The sequence below is a fragment of the Ischnura elegans genome, chromosome 1 (assembly GCF_921293095.1).
Source record: "Ischnura elegans chromosome 1, ioIscEleg1.1, whole genome shotgun sequence".
NCBI classification, from domain to species: domain Eukaryota; kingdom Metazoa; phylum Arthropoda; class Insecta; order Odonata; family Coenagrionidae; genus Ischnura; species Ischnura elegans.
In genome coordinates, this window is record NC_060246.1 from 47,011,788 (window position 1) to 47,031,066 (window position 19,279).

The following is a 19,279-nucleotide window of genomic DNA, read 5'->3' on the forward strand; positions in this document are numbered from 1 at the left end:
CGGCAATGGTGATCCAAAGGGTGCGGCTGTGGCGTCGTCGAGGTGGCGGAGGAGAAATGAAGAGGATGGCGATGATAAAGGAGTGATGAGGCGTGAATAAAAGGCGGAGTTGGTACCAATCAAAGAAACGGCGATATTTTTTTCGGAGTGGTTTATTGATCTTCGAAGCGGAGGGAAGAGAGAGGGGGGGGGGGCGAGGGAGAGAAATGGAATATTGGTTGGGAGTTGGTTGGGGTTGGGTGTCGGACGTGGAGAGTGGAGTGTGAAGGTTTTGTGCGGGGGCAGTTGCATTTGTTGGGAGGGTTCTTTTTGGGCTGATGCGGGGGGAGGCAGTCGTGGGCATAGTTACTTGGGGTGTGTAGAAGAAAGAATCCCAGCCTAGGAGCCCTCCCGTGGAGATTGAGAGGGTGGGAGACAGGGAGTGCCTTTCCGCAGTGAGTGAGTTGTGAAATCGGAAGCGATGGATAAAAGGGCACTTTGCGAATTAAAAACGACAACGTATTGCAGCAGCTCCACCCTAAAACGCTCTTCTTTTCTGCAGCAATTTTTCCTCCCTCTGCTTATATTCTCGCCACGATAGGTCTGAGGTAGTAACGGCAGGGAGACACGCCTTTGTTTGAAATGCTCCCCCGTGATTGCATTGCAACAATAAGTTTTCATTTCATCCAATCGAAACACTTACATGGAATCCGCAAATTTGTAACGTTAAGAGATCATTTTCAAAAGAAGCGTTTACCATTCTGGCGTTCCCATTTTATCAAATTGAAATGAGCACTTAGAAGAAAAAAATAAAAAAAGCAAATCACAAGTTATTCACTTATTCGAAACGTGTTGTTAGCAATTGGAGAGTGCAGTTCCTGCGTGCTCCTTCGTTGACAATTCAATTTTTGAAAGAAACACCAAGCGTGTGTCAAGTGGAAAGTCATGATAAAATACGAGACTTGTAGTAGGAGAGCATATTATTTTTTTGAGTCATACTTATATTTCATGTTTACAATACATTAAAAAATAGTAATCCTCTCTCAAAACTTGATTTTGTACTTATGTCTGAATTCACGATAGGGAAAAATAAAGGCGTGTAAAAAAATCTCTATTAACGTTCAGCAAAGATGGAATGAGAGAAAATGTATATTGTGGCAGAATGCTGATATTTTACGTCCGCTTTTTTGGGCTTACTGGTGACGGCTATGGAAATTTAAATAACAGAGATACATTTGATGGAATACATATAAGTGATAAGACACGAAAATATGCACGAAATGTAAGCAAATCTTCTAATAATCCAAATAAAGACAGTCGCGAACATTTCATACATTTTTCTAGGTTACTCGGTTATAGAATGCCAAAGATTTAGGACTAAACTTGTTAGATTTTTATGTCCCATTAAAATAACTGACGCTAGCATGTACCTTTCATTCAGAGAATTGGAATGATAAGACCTCAATACCAAAATTTCAGTAGTAAATCATACAAAAGAAGTGCATGCTTTAGATACTGCAATAATAAGTCCAGAGAATTATCTGCTTTACTATACAGACAACAATGATGGTGCGGAACTATAAAGGCTATCTTCCTATTATGTTCATGCGAGGGAATATCTAAGCAACGTCCTCAAGGATATGATTATCCTGTATGATTCGCATTCAAAAGACTCTAGAGAGAGAGAGGGAAAAAAAGTCTTATGTATATATTAAAGAAGCCATAATGGGTTGTGGAAGAGGCACTTCGGTTGGAGACGACGAGGGGAAAGGGGTTAGGAAGGAAGGAAGAAAGTCGTTATATGCCCTCGCCGAGAAAACAAATGAGGTTCGCAATAAATTGAGTGCAGAGAGGACGAGAGGAAGTTGAGGTCGAGAGGTTTGCAAAATGAGTTTTGGCGGGACGGCATCGGGAGGTCGCAAGTGGGGATGCGGGCGAGACGCTCGAAAAGGGTGGTTGGGGCGGAAGGGGGTTGTTTTCAGGGGGAGGGCGGGCCCGCAAGGAGGCGTGGGTGCGGGAGGCGGTGAATAACTCAGGAAGCGGTGGCGCGGCGGGTGCGGAGGCCGGAGGGAGTGGATATGGCGGTCGGAGCCGAGACGGAGGGTGCGGGAAACGAGAAGAAAACCCCCAATTGATGTGTTACGAAAGACGAAATAACTGCAAACGGATGGGGCGCGCGCACAACGACGAGGAATGAATGAATGCAATCCCTTTGTTTGGAGACAGCACTCAAGAATGGTCTCTCGCCAATGAAAAAATACATAAAAGACATTGTACGAGATGCTTGAGAATACAATGCGAAGTGAAAATAAGGAAAACTTCTTATTTTGAAATAAATATAGAAATGGACCATCTCCATAAACAATGTACAAATTTGAGAACAAGAATTGCAGGAATCAATGCTAAAAACTGTACTTCGAAGACGAAAACTGACGCAAATGCAACACAAAATCAGCAAATGAGAAAATTAAACTCAACATTATCAAATTACCTAAATTTTGTATATATTTCATTAATAAATAATTGTTAATAAAAATTTCTAAATGATAATAATTTTTCGCAAATATTTATTCGCAGAACTCTTTCGTGAAAAAATAATTTAGGGATTCTAGAAACGTTGTAACTGAAATACCTAAGCATGAAACAATCTAATCTTCCAGTGAGAAGAGAACCTCATGTCGACGCAAGAGAGAGGCGAAATTACGTATACTGCAAACGAATGGGGTGCAACCTGAAAGACGAAGGATCAATGAATGCATTTCTTTTGTTTGGCCACAGAATGCAAGAATGAGTACGCGAAACACAAACAGAAAAAAGAAATTACTCGTCTAGCTTGAGAATACAATTTTGAAGCTAAACAAAAAAAATTAACTTAATATGCATCAACATCGGAGTATAGGAGGATAAATTACATTCTTAGGCGTTGTAGCATGGGCGTAAAATAGATGAAAAGAAAATTTTCCTTTATTTAAGTTATATATAAGGGGATCTCGAAGGGTAAATACTAAGAGATCTCTCAAAAGAACTTGGTTTTGCATGGGGATAGCTGCAAAATGACAAACCCTCAGGGCATATACGAGGAGCCAAATATAGGTGTAGGCTGCATTATTATTAAAAGATAAAAGGTTGAAGTAAAATAGCCTTATCATATATTGCACTGAATTCATGGAGGATATTATATTCTTCTGATACACCGAATACAAAAGACATTATTCTTCTGAAGTTCAAAGCAATAATTACTGGCATAAAATTTACGGTGAAAGCAGATTAGTATTGTAAGTATTTCACGGTAAGAACAAACTTGCAACACGGATCGTAAAAGTTATAACACGTGTTTGACTTGAGCTAAAATAAATATAACAAATAAAAAACATGCAGGATGTTTCTTCACTAAGAGGGAAAGAAGCCAAAGTATTTTCCTTATTGGACTGAAGAGACACTGGCACTTCACATTTCATATCACAACACAATAACAGTGTAAATTGACGTCGGGAGTGGATATTTTAATTTTCGCCAACATAAATATTTCATAAAGGTGCTATATAAATTAATTAGCCAGACAGGGGAAATAATGCAGACACATGTAAATTAAAGGAACGGGGGGATGAAAAAGGATTTATAGTAGCAGGAGAGATAAAATCTACCGCTCTGTGCATTGGCGGAATTCGACGGAAGGGGGGCTCTAAAAGCTGCGGCACGAGTTAACTTGAGCACGGTTCGCTGAGCGATAATCAATGAACGACGGCGGCAGTGGCTCGTTCCGTTCCAATTAATTAAAATCAGATTTGGCCCCGGCATTTCTGTACACCTGCGGCCGGCAAATGCTTAAAGCGCACCCTTTCCCCATTTCCCATAACCACTTCCTCCTCCTTTACTCGTCCCATTAAAAAAAAAACACTAAATCCAACGTGCCCTCTATTCGATTGGGAATTTTTTTTTAAAAGTCAAAATTCTATTACGAATAATTTGGGATCCCTCACCCAATCCCTTCTTCCCAAATAAATATTTTCCTCGACGAAAGTCAGTGTGGGAGGAAATAATAGGCAACTTCGAAAATTAAGTTAAAATCGTGCATTTCCATTAAGGCCGCGTGGTACGCGAGGAGGTTAAGTTCTCGTGAGTATGCAGATGAAGTTCAAGGAAGGTCGAGCGAGACCTATTCGAGACGAAACATTGAGGAACGGTGGTGAGAATACTGCGTAATGAAATCTACTTACATAAAATTAACCCAGAATCAACTTCGAGGAGTTACCTTTTTCTCCATTTTCAATTGGTAATTATAGAATAACGTGCCCCACTGCCTCAGGGCTTACAATGGAATCTATTTTTTCACAGAAAAGACAAGAGAGGAGCTCCTTGTATACGAAAAAATTTCATAGAAGTGCACTGCCAGGAACACATGCCAAGACGTTATTACAACGACCTAAATGAATCGCGGTTCCATTTGGCAGGCAAGTTGTCCTTTAAAAAGACCCTTGAGATGCTACCTGAAAGATAGTCATAGAAATATTGCCATAGGCGCTTTTTCTTCGTTTTTTTAAGAATTGCAACAGTCATGAGAAGAAAGTTGTTTACCGATTTTGGGAAATATTTGAATATTCTGGTAAGCACACGATGATCAACCTGTTCTGGAAAACTTAAATAAAAAGTAGATGTAAAACAATAATTCTTTGCAAAGCATGTTGTAAAACTTTTTCGGCACATGGTCACTGTAAACAATGAGGTACCTTCACACCAAAGCAACATGAGCATCTTAATACCAACTTTGAAGGCCTATCTCACACGTTTGACGCTTTTATAATAAATTTAATGCAAAATCTTTTTCATGCGGAAATTGATCTCCACATTATGAAGATATTATGCATATACTGTTGTGAGTCCCAAAGAGATGGATAACAATCGGTAGATAGAAAAGAGGTCTAACTAGGGTGGTGGATAGGAATGATATAGTAATTTGCAAAACTGTACTCTAATTGAAAACTTATTGGCAATTTCCACAAAAAAATTATTCACGAGATCAGTTTTAATACACTTCGTATTATCGTCAGGTGAAATGAATTTATTGGAACAGTTCTTGTGTTTAAAATAATTTGTGAAAAATTACTATTAAGTTTTAATTCACATTGTACTGCAATTCCACAAGATTAAGCCTGAATGAACTCTCAATGTTCACAAAAGTGTACATAACCATACCACCTAATTCCTCATTAATTGCACATCGATGGACACAAAGAACGACGTTTTCTCGTTTAAAGTATGATATGAGAGGATATTTTGGAAGGAACAAGTTAAGGGTTACGGCAAGGAGGGTATAATATAGCAGGGTGACGCAAGGAGGGGTGAATGTGGTCGATGAAGGGGAACTGGAAGAAATGCATGAGAAAGGAACTTATTAGCGTGAAGGAGGGAGTTGGCGAGAGGAAGGGAGGGAGCAGGATGGGTAGATGGAGGCTGTGAGAAACTTTGTTGGGCTGGCAAGGCAGGGGGATGTGCAGCTAGGGAAGGAGGGGTAGTGGAATATAAGGGCTTTGAAACTGTAGGGAGGGAGGGAGGGAGGGGGGGGAGTAAGTAGTATTAGTGCGGAGGAATGGAGATGGTGGGATGTTGCAATAAGAGGGTGGGAAGAGGTCGCCCTGTGAGACAAAAGGCGAATGAGTTACCCAGTTGCCTACGTCCGGGGCTTCTCCCGAGTCATTGTCTTTATCTACCCACCCCACTCCTCGCGTAAACCTTGCCTCTGCTGTCTCTCTCTCTCTCTCTCTCTGTTTCTCTCGCACACGCAGCCGCTGCTGTTCTCTCCATTGTTGCGAGGAGATGGAGTTCGGGTGTGCTGTTGAATGTCTATGTGTGTGTGTACTAAACACGTGGTGAGTCGTGAGGAGGTGGGGGTGTAGGGCAGTGGTTGCGGGAGGGTGGAGTGGGAAGGGAGAGGGGATATTGTGGTCTCTCTCTCTCTCTCCGACCGACCGCGGGGCCGGGGCAATGAAAAGGGAAGGAAGGGCAGTGCGGGAGGGAACGGGTGCACACGGCGGCGGTTTACGGGATGATTAGAGTTCTTGGGCGAATCAAAGCGATATCAAAAGCGAGGAGCAGCAGCAGTTGGAAATGGATGGGGAAAATTTTCCCCGGGTTGTTTCACGGGAGGTTTCGCAACGGAAGGCAACCGCGCCACCACGGTCAATTGTGCCGGAAAGATTGATCTGCCGCCCCCACCCGTGATTTCAGACGGAACCGGGAGGAGATCAAAAGTGTAGAGTTGCGGCATTCGTATGGTTTCAGAGATGTGTTATAACTCGAGAGTGAGCCAGTAATGAGAGATTGGTTGAATTAATTATGCATCTTGATTGTGATGAAGTAGGATTGAGCCGTGTGATTACGAAATTTAATTTGAAAAGCTAACGTTTTAATTCTGCATAACAGGTTGAACCCCTCTTTTTGGGCCAGTCTAGTGTTTCAAATCAATTCTACATTGGAAGAAATGGAGTTCAGCATTTCGGCAACAGCTGAAGCATAGCATTTTCTTTGAAGCTAAGTTCACGGTAGCGATCGAATTTTCTAGAAAGTATGTATTCGTTGTGATGTTTGCAAAAAAATATTTTCGAACATATTCCAGCTTTAAAAGTTTTAGATCATATGCTTTAAAGCACATTTTTTATCGAGAGGCATAGAATATGTCGCATGAACTGTAGTACTTCAAGAAAAGACTGCAGTCAACACCGATGGACTATTAACTATCAATCAACTACATCAATAAATTATTATACTCATGTATATAATTGATAGAATATTTAAGACGTAAAAGGAAATAAAGCGTAGCCTCTATACATTCATGTCTAAATATTCCACTCTCTTAAAAAGTGGAACTTTAACTGAAGATGGATAAACCGTAATAAATTTGCATGAAACACCCATTTAAGGCAATAAATACATAGCAATGGTTATTTAATTAGAATAGCCGGATGCTTAACACACTTAATAGAATGATTACGTAGCGGTCCTTGGGTATCTATATCTTTGCATTTCAAAGCCTGTAAGTCCGAAAAAGGAGTTTGGCGGGAGTTTGTTATGGATTTAAAACAGTTCCACCAATGAATTGTTCTCCGAAAAATCATATAAAAGGCATTAAAATTGCCTAAGAACAGAAAGCTATAATTTATAGATGGATGAAAACAAATAAATGCAAATATTGTGTTATGATATATTGGCTCAAATGAAAATACGGTCAGTAGAATAACCAATGGAATTATACTCTACGCCCTTGTTTTTATATTTTCTTGCTCATTATGAGAAATAGAACGAAATATTTATTAATCTTAGAAATATATATTTTAGAAATGGAACGCTGACTTAATGCACGAACTGTGAATGTATAAGTTTGTCTCGGCACTTCCCGTGATTTAGGACGAACCGATTTATGGTTCCCCGAGGCACACTTCCCCAGATATGTTATAACTGCGCTGCAAGGAAATGAATCGGTCCAGATCGAACGCGTCCAACGCCTGCGAGGACTTATCTCTCTAGGGCATATATAGAGTCAATAATAACTTGTCGAGACAGATTCGCAGTCTCAGTCCGTGCCCATCGTACAATTTTTTTTTTACTCAGCTGCTTCATAAACTGGGGACCGGGGAATCAAAACACGATCCGCAGAGCGTCTGCAGCTCCTGAGTGATGACATCGAAGGCTTTTAATGGAATGGAAAAGGAGGACGTGCTCACAAGTGAGTGGTAGGCAAAATGGATGGATATGGGAGGGGAAGGACGGGAAACTGGAGCGTTTTAGGAAGATGACGTTGGGTGGAGTAGAGTGGGAGGGATAACTCTATGGAGGCAGAGGAGGAGGGAGTAATATGAGGGGGGAAGAGAATTGTGTTCCTCCCCTTGGAGGTAAGGCTACGAGGTTAGGCACAGGGACAATTGTCCACGGCACTGATTGTTTGATTGAGTGAACGTGAAAGGAGCATTCATTCCTCTCCCCGAAGAGCAATTTACTCGTCCACGTCCTCTCTCCCGACGAGAATTCAGCGGATTTTCATCAACCTAGTCCGTGCCGTGCACCAAACTTATTAAGCAAAGAGACTTGCGCGGTTAACTCGGATGGCCTCGGTGTGTGCAGAAATTATTTTCGCTCATCGATTTTCCGAGTGAAACACAGCGGAAGAGTTCATTCATGAGGCCAAATCCCACGAACAATAGAGTCTAGCTTTAAAAGAACAAAATAATAATTACACCTGTTCCAACAAAACTATTGCACCTAAACGTAAAACTGCCCAGGAAATTATGGATTAAAGCAAAGCATTTTAAGCAGTAAATAACTCAATGTAGATAAAAATCCTTTCTGTAATATTCATTATGATGACCATCAGACAATTTCATCATGAGCTTTAAGCCTTCCTGCATCGTTACCTCTTGTCAACACACGAGTTTCTTGCCCAGAATTCCACCCTTTCTAATTAAAATATACTTCTCCGCATATAATAATCTACTTTAAAACATGTTCTTCCAATGGAAAAACTCTTTCCGTTCATTTCAAATCTTATCCATAGGATCTTTTTCAGCATTCATTTCCATAGCAAACCACTAAAGCACTTACTTAACTCAAAGAAATTATTTTCTCCTAACTTTTTAGAGAAATCTGCACTGATTGCTGGCTTCCACCATTTCTTCATTGTCGTCGTCGATATGCCGTTCCGATCGTAACATGTTCCCCTCTTTATCCTCTCACAATACCTGGAACTCCTCCAGTTCTCTCTCACCCTCTTTTGCAGTCCAAAAAAATCCTTCGCCGACAAGATTGAAAATAGAGCAATGGGAATGCTTTCCCCGGAACGTTTGTTTTTCCTTCGATCCCGAGCTGTCTTAAAGCAACGTTTGGATCTACAGTTTCGAGTCAAGACAAGAGATAAGAGCAAAGACCTTGAAGTTCCTTCGACTCAGCATGTCCTCCGCTTATCGCACGCCAATGGTGATTTGTCGCAATAGACCCCCGACGCCCGAAGAAGGAGTAAAAGGAATGTCGAAAACTTCTTCGGAACACTTCGACGCGTTGCTTACAAACTCACTCGCGCATGCGCAAGGGGAGTAAACAGAGCGTGAACGTCGCTTTGATGCGAGCATGAATTCCACGCATTTATGGTTTGTATGGTTATGAAGACGATCAGTTTGTTTTTTGGGAGTAGACTGAGAGAGAGATAGGAAGTTTGGATGGAGATGAAGATTAGATTCCTCCGCAAAAGACCCCAGAATCAATCGTTTCAAAACCTCCCAAGTTTCCCGCGCAATCCCATTTTTCCCCGCATCCCCCTGGCAATCCTCCCGGATCAGCATGCCACGGGATTGATGTTTATAGTCTCAACGATGGGTTGAAATAAAGGGAACTGAGTGCGGGTATTGTAAGGTCATAAAAGATGAGTGCGGAAGTGCAAGCCGCTTGGACGCTGAATGAGTGTGAGGAGTTCTGAAGAAAGAGAGAGAGGGTACAGACTAAGTTTTGAGTGTCGTGGGAGTTGGGTTGAGGACCTATCGCCCGTGAATATTTGGACAGTCTCCCGGAGGTTAGAGATACCTTCTCCCATTCCGTTCATTCAACGCACACGGATATCCTCCCAAATTCGATGCCATTGAATGAATGAATGAACGAGGATCCCGTTGCAGACTTGTTTGCTTTTCCTATTCCGAGCTTATGCAAAGCCGTAAAACCATCGACCCTGCTCGTTTGTACAAACCAGTGGAGACGGAGATACAATCAGGCTAAGGTAGTGGAGACTGCCAACAATCCATGAATTAATTCATGAAGATACTATTCTTTGTATGCAAAAATTCGGAAAAAAGTCTTTAAAAATCATTGGATGTGTTGGTTCAGTGGAATAGAAAATAAAGAATACATATGTCCTATTTATCATCCTGGTTTTAATACATAATAAATGATCAGCCATATATTCGTCGCGATAATAGTCGTTCAGAACCTTAAAGAGAAATTGAATAACTTAAGTCAAGAATATTAAGTCCTCGAATATTAGTCCTCAACAAAGATACCGACTTTGGAACTTCATGTCAAGTTCACGTGGATTCAAGTTGAAGTATTGAATGCGGACAAGGTGAAACATGAATTTATTTTCTAACCTAAATAAAAAAATGAAATCTCCGTTAGGCAATCACCGTGACGGGTGCAACGAGAAAAAAAGGAACTCGAAACGGAATGGAAATGTTTGGAATGGCAAGGTGTGAAGAGTGAGTGAATCGAATAAGGGAGGACGACGAGGAGAAAAGAATAAAAAATTTTAAAAAAATATCGACTGCGTTGTGCAGTGAAATTGCGGGTCTCGCGGGCGTCGGAACACCTCTTCTGCCTCCCTCTCCTTTTCGTTCACTCTTATTTTATTTCGTTTCCGTGATAGGGTTGTGGCATTGCAAATGTCAGCGGCCTCTTCGCCCGCCAACGAACGGGACCTGGGACTGGTGAGTGAGTGATTGCTTTCCGAGCCAAAATAAAAGAGTGAGAGATCGGAAAAAATGTAAGGACCGAAAAATACTCGAAACGATTTGGATCGGAAGAAAGACGGTTTGCCTCCTGCCTTCTGGGTGAAGCTTTTTGAATCCTCTCCAAAAATCGTATAACTTCGTATAAGGCTTGAGTCGCAGTCCCAAGTTACGAGTTCTTGTCATTCCGGGGATGAAATTTCAGATGCGATCGAGAGGTGGGAAGGAGGGATATTTTGCTAAAGAATCACCGAAAGCTTTGGATCTGAGTGCTTATGCATCAGCGGGTGCGAGGTCGCGAGACTGTTTTCTCAGGGGAAAGAATATGTTTTCCTTAGGGCTTGGGCGAGAAAGGGTTCAGAGCTGGCGGGGAGAATTCTACTGATTTATGGAGAGAAAACTTGAGCTTAGATTTCAGAAAATTAAGGTGCTTCTACCGTGACTGCTCTTCCAAAAACAAAGCTGAATTACAAGTTTTCAGAAATTTATGGTTTCATATATTTGCCTCCATAGATGATATCGCTTTAATCAGTAAGGCGTAATTTAGCACTGGCAAGACAGGTATAGAACAAGTCCATATAAAAATAGGGCTCGAGAAGGGTTAATTAGTTTGTTTCCTTTTATCTTACGGAGGCTGTGATCTGACTGTTTTAACATTACAGATTTGAACTATTGGGTCACATATAAATAACTATCCAAATTTGATATGATTTGCCTAAGGACTGGAGAGTATTATAAGCCACATTTACCTTATCATTCGCTTTGCAAGCATTTTTCAATGAAAATGCCAAGTATCTATTTAAATACAACGATAAAATTCGATTAAAGATTAATTTAATGAACACTTTATGTATATAATGCATAATATTTTCGGTGAACATTTCCAAAACATTTGATAATTTGGCACAAAATTAAAATCATGCTTGAATAGTAGGACCAAAAAAATATGTAAAAAGGAACTTTTCATTTTAAATGAGGATCCATAGCACAAATATTTTCCTGTTTTTCTCACAACTAGCAGCTGGTAACTAAACCTTAAATAACGGCTGCGCAAACACAAAGGTCCTTTTATTACATATTCTAAAATATTTTTCTCTTTTTTTCTTTTTAGGAGTTATCAATTAGAAGGATTAGTCTACTTACGAAAGGAAAATCAAGGTGAGTACCATAGCCCTTGCCGGTACTGATTGTGATAGCATGAAAATGATGACTACGAATCCAACTCCGCATTTAATATTATTCATAGATTAAAATTAGTAAGTATAGGGCACATAACGTATATTTCAGCAAAAGCTGAAAAGGGTAAATATTTCAAGCGAGTCACATTTCTAAGGATAAAATTTATTAACTATTCCTATTCGCCAAGGTTTTGAAGTTAAGTGACATTCAAATACTTGATTCCAAACTTTGCAAATCGAACAAGAAGTAATTTTTAGTTTTGAGTGAAAGAATGGCTAAATGTTGGAGGTATGCTGTGAAATATTATCCAAAATCTTCACAATTTTAAATGGATAAAATGGAAGTCAAACGTAAATCGTTTCCCACAGGGCAAGTTAAGTCAACAAGCAGCAAACCATCATAAATTCAAAAATACATATTCACCAAATATTTCCCGAAGTAGAGGGAAAGAGTTGGCTTTTAGCATGCAGTGGCCCACCGAAACCTTCGATCATCCATTTTAGCTGAGGCAGTGAAACGTGCCGTATGCCTAGCACATCTGTTTGTCACAATCTTCCACTCTCTTTTGTTTATATCCCATATTTCTCTCTCTATCGCCTCCCCTATTAATTTGTCAGATCTCCATGAATTTATTTTCATCTTATTTATTTTCATGGAAAACATTCATTTTCGTTTCCTCCTTTCCACTACCAATCACATAACTTTCTTATAATTTAAAAACCAACATTCTTACTCGGGAAAATTATATTTTGATCGGTGTCCATTAGATTCACTTGCCACCGTATATTTTACGGAAATCATCGAAGTCTTTACTGACCCAAATGAACTTTTTACTCGTTAATGCAAGCTATTATTTCATTTCCATTGACAATTTAGTCTGAATTACTTCACAATTAATCAATACTTGCGACTTTTGTGATGGATGAACTCAGCAACAAAGAGTTTCTTAATATATGCGACACTATACGAAACAATTATTTATTTAAGAGGTACATAAATTTCAGCCAGTAAAAAATATTGAGAGAGAAATTAATTGACAAAATAAAATTATATGAATACCTAGCGTTTGCTTCAGTCAAATCTTAGCATTTTTGTTAGATATGGCTGTCTTGTAAGAATTGTTTTCATGTTGTTATGTTAATATGTATTTTCCAAATGGCTCATTGTGTTATGTAAGCATTCATTTTCATTTATTTTCGTCCTTCATTTGATAAACCGATTACTCTTCTAAATAATTATCAAGAGCTTCTCAGAATGTACTCGTTCACTTCCATCAGTGATTTGTAGTCTGAGGTGTGTTTCAGGTTTACAGTTTAAATCTAAAGTGCATGCGTATGGATGCTTTCGTAAAGCGCCAACCAGGTCAGCCTCTCGGAACTTGTATTGACCTTCGGATGAGCATTACACGAAACACCACGAATCAACAGCAGGGACTCGTCGAGTCGTCCGCTGTTGTCCGCCGTGTTTATAACGGATTACGTGTGACTGGGAGCACACTCCTTGCAACTTCTCAGCGGGCTCGAGAGTCGGGGACCTCCTGAGCAGACAAAAGGAAAGCAACGTGGAGAACGAACGTAGTTTTGAAAGCCGCAAGCTGCCCGGGCGAACCGAGATCTCGCCTCGCTGTTGTTGGACGCGTGCAAGAGACGCGGGCCATATGTCGTAGGGCAGCAAGCGGGCTTCTTCGAAAATAATGTGACGCATGTCCCCTTGCCTTTCGACGCATCAGGGGGACGGGGACTGACCTTGTACGCATTCGGATGATCCGTGGCGAGGGACAAGCCGTCTTTATCCCCTCGTTTGAACGTGTCAGTCAAGTTCTTACGTCCGGTGATCTCTGTCAAGGACACAGGTTACTTCGTAAAAGAGGGTCAAAACACTCGTTCTACTAAAGATAAAACAATATGCATTAAAAGTATTTTATTTTCTCAACAGGGGCCGCTTCAAAATTCATACGCAAACTCTGTATTCAATGGTAAATCACAGTGACTAATGCGCCATGGGAAAGGCTACACAGTGAATTTTAAAATTATGGTGTTATGTATCAAGAAAAAGTACATTTTGTTTCAATCCGACTATTATGAAAAATACTTTAAAGTAATTTTTTATGATAAAGCCCAAAAATTAAATATTCCAAATGGCCTTATTAAATGCGCTTAGTGACAAATTAATGATGAAATATAAACACTCATTTCCAAATTGAGATTACCTTAGTCACAAACTCAATGCGGAAATAAATGAATGTAGTGGTTTATTGGTTACCCAGTCAATTCCAAAAATATCCCAAAGTTGCACTATATTGAATGCTGAACTTCTTCCTGTACTTGAAGAGAGGCTTCCTCTTCATTATATTTAATTATATTTAAATTCTAAAACTTTTTATTTCTTATGGTTTTTCTGAGATAAACTGCTATAATTGCATAATGCCCATTGTGTAAAAGTGTTCGTTGAATTTTAATATCAAAAAATTAAATCATCTTGGAAAACTACGTGTACACTTTAAACGTTTTAAGCTTAATTCACTCCAAATGTATGTAATTTTACAATAAATAGTCTATTTGCCGCTGTAATCTACGTAAAAAAATTCTAATCGTTGCTTTTTCTATGGTAGCCATAAAAGTTATTTACGTGGCATAGATCTTCAGTGATTATACCGGAAATCCATTGAGAACCCCCTTATGAAGTCTTCTTCAATAGCACAATCTTGTTTACGGGTCTTCTCTTTCTCAAGAACGGAAAAGGTACATACATACATCCGATTTAGTGGAGTCGGAAGGAAAGAAGTCGGCGATTAGCTGCAAAGGAAGGTAGCAAAGGGGAGCGGGTGAGGAAACGGCAGAGAAGCCGGTGTTCGGACCAGCGGATGCGGTGACCCAACGACGCAAGGGCATCGGAAGAGGGCGGGGGCGCGAGAGAAATGGGTCGATCGGGTGGGGAGGAAGGCATTGAAAAAACAACAGGGGTGGGACCCAGTGTGGCGGCTTGGTGTAGATAAATTGGGGGATGGGAATGAGGAGGTGCGGAGACGTGGGTGCCGGTGGGTGTTTAGAAAGAATAGTGGTGGTCTGAGGCGTCGAAAGAGACGCAACCACCGCACCGATCCACTCTACCCCCTTCCCCTAAGCCTCCTAATGCTTCGGAAGGGCCACTGGTTACAGTAGGGCCTCGTAGCGGTCTCCCCACCGGCCTAAATCAACAAGACGTGTTTTAAGGGGAGGCAGGAGGCACCGCGGGGTGGAAAAGGATAGCTTTGACGAACAAATGGCTTCAGTTTGTTACACATCGAGTAGGTAACAAGGGACGTCAAGGGGAGGAAAATGTGCCAACTGCTTTCGGACGGGGATCTTTAAGGGGATGAAAGTGAGGGTCTATCCTTAAGAACTAAGCAGACGCTTGAGCAATGCGTCGTCAAGGCAGATGTGCTCTCTCCCATGATGGCAAACGTGTATCATCTGTCGTGCCAAATATGCGGTCAGAGAAAACGGGAGGAAACTCGAATTAGTCGAGGATTGATTTGTATATAAGGACTTACTAGCCATTCGATATTGCGACGAATGAAAAATTATAACATTTGTAAGCACTTTGATTCTCTTTTTTCTTCATAATCCGTAGATTCATTACGAGAATGCTTAAGTATAACACAAATCACGTAATAAATTTTACTTCAAGCACCAGAAATATAGTGATGATTTCAAGCAAAATATACCGGATAAAAAGTCTTTACCGAGAGAACAAACATCCGGGAAGCTATTAATCCTTGCTATTCCACTATAAACGGCTATTCCCATGGAAACTAGTATTGAGTGCCGAGATTACGCACAAAGTTAAAAAATTTGTCCGCATGATTGCACACAATTTGGGTTTTCGTAAGGAAATTTTCAAATAAAGAGATAAAAAGATTGCGTGCAATAGATACACCACCACGACCCAAATATCGTCCGTCATTAAATTACACGAGGTAAATAATTATTTTTCATATCTCCAGTACACTCACAACTGTTATTTTTTCTTCCTAATTGATTCTCCTGAATCAGTTCCATGAAAAATTTAGACCAAACGGGCCACCAGCTGAGTGTTTCAACGCGGTAGGTAGTGATTTTCTTTGCGTTCATTCACATATGCTGAAATTCTAATGGTTAAATTCTCCTTGTTTACATGGCTTCTTCAACATTTCAACATGAGGGAGTCCGAAGAATTTAGCCGAATTTGAACTCAAGTCACTACCAATCGCATCCAAACTCTTGTTATGGGGCCAAAGCTACCCCAAAATAGCTAAAATGTACAATAAAACTGAAAATATAGATACATTGACCACCTATCATGATATAGATATGAAGAACACCACGATAATATCATCAACTCAAATCTTGTAGATATACATGTATAATTCTAATTAAATGATAAAGAGCACCTAAACCCTTTTGAACGTATTGATATAATGAAAAGCTTTACCAAGGCAGACGAGTAAACCCTGAAAAATATGACACCAATTTTATCTTCCACCTCGCTAAAACATGGCGAAGTAGTCATTCCATCCATTCTTCTTGTATACACGCGCAAATCATCAGTCATTTCATCAGGTCAAGGAGGATAAACTTGCCTTTTTTGGAACGCGGGATTCGCTTTCCATGCATTTTTTTCAATGAAATACCTACACGTATTTGCCAGACAAAACATTTGAGCCCCGTGGAGAATGGATGGGGCCCTCCACGTGTAATCCCCGCACTTAAATTCGTCCCGGCCAAATGGTTCCTTTATCACACGCTTTAGCTGGCGTCGGGGCCAGCAGAGGGCAACATTGGGACGTGATCGTGCGTGATGGGCGAAAGACACGCTCGGCCTGCGACGGCGGCAGATTTCCGAGGGGCGTGATGGGGCGCAAGGGGCAAGGATAGTGAAAGGGGCCCTCTGCCGCGAGACGGGTCGAAGCATTAATTTTAGAGGTCGAGGTGCCTGAAGAGGCACATGCATGGGATACAGTCTAGGAAATACGAGTAGATATGGATACAAATCTGGGCTCTATGAGTGAAATCTTTCCAAATGTATCAACGAGTGCATAAGAGAGAACTTTCCTTTAGATTATATTTTCGCAAAATTTAAAGCATTTCTACGTGAAGGTCTTCAGATATACTAACAATAAGATGTACTTACACTAATTGATTTGATGAAATAATTGAGTCTTGAGAATCTTGGTAAAGCCATATCAATTTTTATAGTTAACTTCACCCTAAGAATACAGTATATCTGCACCAATAGGAGTGAATTTCTGAAAAGGGCTATTCTTATAGAAAGGCCAGTATTTATACCATTCCGGTAACAATAAGTGTTACAACCTCCACTTTCAATCCTTACGTGAACTATACTATTTATAATATCAATGCAAAACAAATTTTTTTGCGATAGAAATATCTTTGCCATTGGCTTTTATAGTCTTCCTAAGTTATCCTATAACATAGTCAATTACACTGACAAAAATTCACATGGTTTTGTAATCAAGCATTGATCATGCGTAGTAATATGTGAAAAAATACTTTTATTTATGATTTTGAATTGCAGAGTTCCCCCTTAACCTTCTCCTCTAAAATGGATGATCCGGCTGCTAGCAACGCAGGTGCTCTCCTTCCCCTCCAAAATCTCCCTCCACCCCCTCCCTTCACTCGCAAAGCCACTTTTTACCCCGCAACTCCTCTCCGCAACCCTTTCGCTCTGCCTCGTTACTCACAAGCCTCGCTCCCTTCCTCCCTCTCACGATTTTCGTCCATGTCTTCGCAATGGGGGGCAAAATCGAAAGGGGAAGCGGTAACCCTTCCTCATAAATACTCATTGCGAGCGGGCCCAAAGTTGCCTTAACTACGTGCAACCACATAACTTTGCCATAACTACAACCGCACAGTTTACCAGTCAATTTTTTTCGACGTCACCAAGCGATAAGGGGATTGGGAAAAGACAAATAGGTTAACAAGGTATACGGCTGAACTTCGCATTAATTGAGACGTTTGAATTTAAACAATAAATATTACGAAATGTGTTAAGATCAATGAGAAAAATATGCCTATTTTCAAGATTTGCCTATAGTCTGTGACTAAAATGTTTTAAATAAACCGTATGAAATTTTAAGCAAAAAGACTTATGATTGATACTTAATTGTTTTTCGGGTTAATGCCATCTTCAGTCATTTTATACTGTTATTCATTATATTTTCTTGATTTTTTCCAAATACTTACACATTTACCTTCAGGTTCAAGTAGTAGTACTAAGTTACTCGATAGATAGCTAAGTTGACTTGGCTTCCCGAAAAAGTAGAGGTATTACTATAGAGCAAAAACTATATGTGTAATACATTCATTCGGCTGGTTTATTCTTCTGTTTCTCAAAGAGCTGCCTCAACAATTGTGACCACCATTAAAGAGGTGTGTTAGCAGTTGCATCTCAAACCAAGCATTGTCATTCATAAATACTAAGGTTTAAAACAGTCTTCCAATTGTTGGAATCTTCTTGGGAAATAAGCAAGATTCGCCTGGAAAGCACCAAATCCTTCAGTCTTAAAATTTTCTGAACATGATCGAAACATTTAACACTGAGTGCCCTTTGTGAATTTAAAATGGCAGCCAATTGACTGCAGGTGAGCGGTAAAAATTAAAACCCTTATGCAAATTTTTCCCTCATTTAATTAGCGTTGAGCTATTCATTTGCATATTAATTTAACTTTAACCTCTTTTTTTCTCCACAACCATCCGATAGTTGTGGAAAACATCAGAGTGCAGCATTAGTACCCACTAAAGTGTTTCGCTTTCTTTCAACTTCCATAATGGCCTAAAGTTGAAACTGCTTACACACTAATTAAGACGCCTGGTAAACAACCATAGAGTGACAAAATTCCCCGGCAATCATATTCGAGGAAATGCCGAACGTATAGCAAGGGGAGTGTGGCGTCTTCGAGGGAGACATAAGGTGGTGAGGGTTAAGCGCTACACATTCGACACCCGTTGCGGAGTGTTTTCCTTCCTGTGTCTTTATGTGGGCAGAACGTTAGCAGCGATGGGACAATATACGGCTTTGGCTCCAAACGCGGGAATTGGGGGGCAATCTTGGTGGGCGGGCGCGGGCAGGGGTTGGAGTAGAGGTCTCCTCGAGAAAGAGGTGGGGGTAGCGGGGAAGGTGTCAGGCCGAGGAACCGGCAGCGTTTGACGGATGGCGTTTGTCGGGAGTTCGCTAACAAACGGCTCCCTGGCGCGGCCTCGCTCTGTTTGCCTTTCACCCCCAGGACAACGTGTGTGCTCTATTTGTCTCAACCAAGGAACTACGTAGTGGCGGGCATGATACCTACCTCGTGACGTTTTTCAAGCGTCAAGGTGAGAAGGTTGCGTGAAGCTTTTAGGCCCATAAGGTTATTTGCTCAGGTGTTAAATCGATATTGTGAAGAGGAGTCATCGAGTAGAAGACGTCCACTTCCGATGCCGAAATTTTGTTGACCAATTGCACATGAAGGATTTCTTTGACTAACTTGTCAGAGTTACAACCAGCAAAATATTTTGCCTACTCGCCGTTACTAGGCAATCAAATACTTAGGATGGTACGGTATTTGTCGTCCGGGTTTTGTACCCACAAGTACACCTTGAATGTAAGCCAGTCTTTATGGAGAA

At 40.6% G+C, this 19,279-nt stretch overlaps 1 protein-coding gene across 1 annotated transcript in view; it reads left to right on the forward strand.

Moving 5' to 3' along the window:
- LOC124159508 (discoidin domain-containing receptor 2-like) overlaps positions 1-19,279 on the forward strand; it is a 574,242-nt gene that overhangs the window by 138,624 nt on the left and 416,339 nt on the right. The window contains exon 2 of the mRNA XM_046535367.1: positions 11,569-11,615. The gene's annotated coding sequence lies outside the window, so the exon portion shown is untranslated. The remainder of the gene's footprint in view (positions 1-11,568; positions 11,616-19,279) is intronic.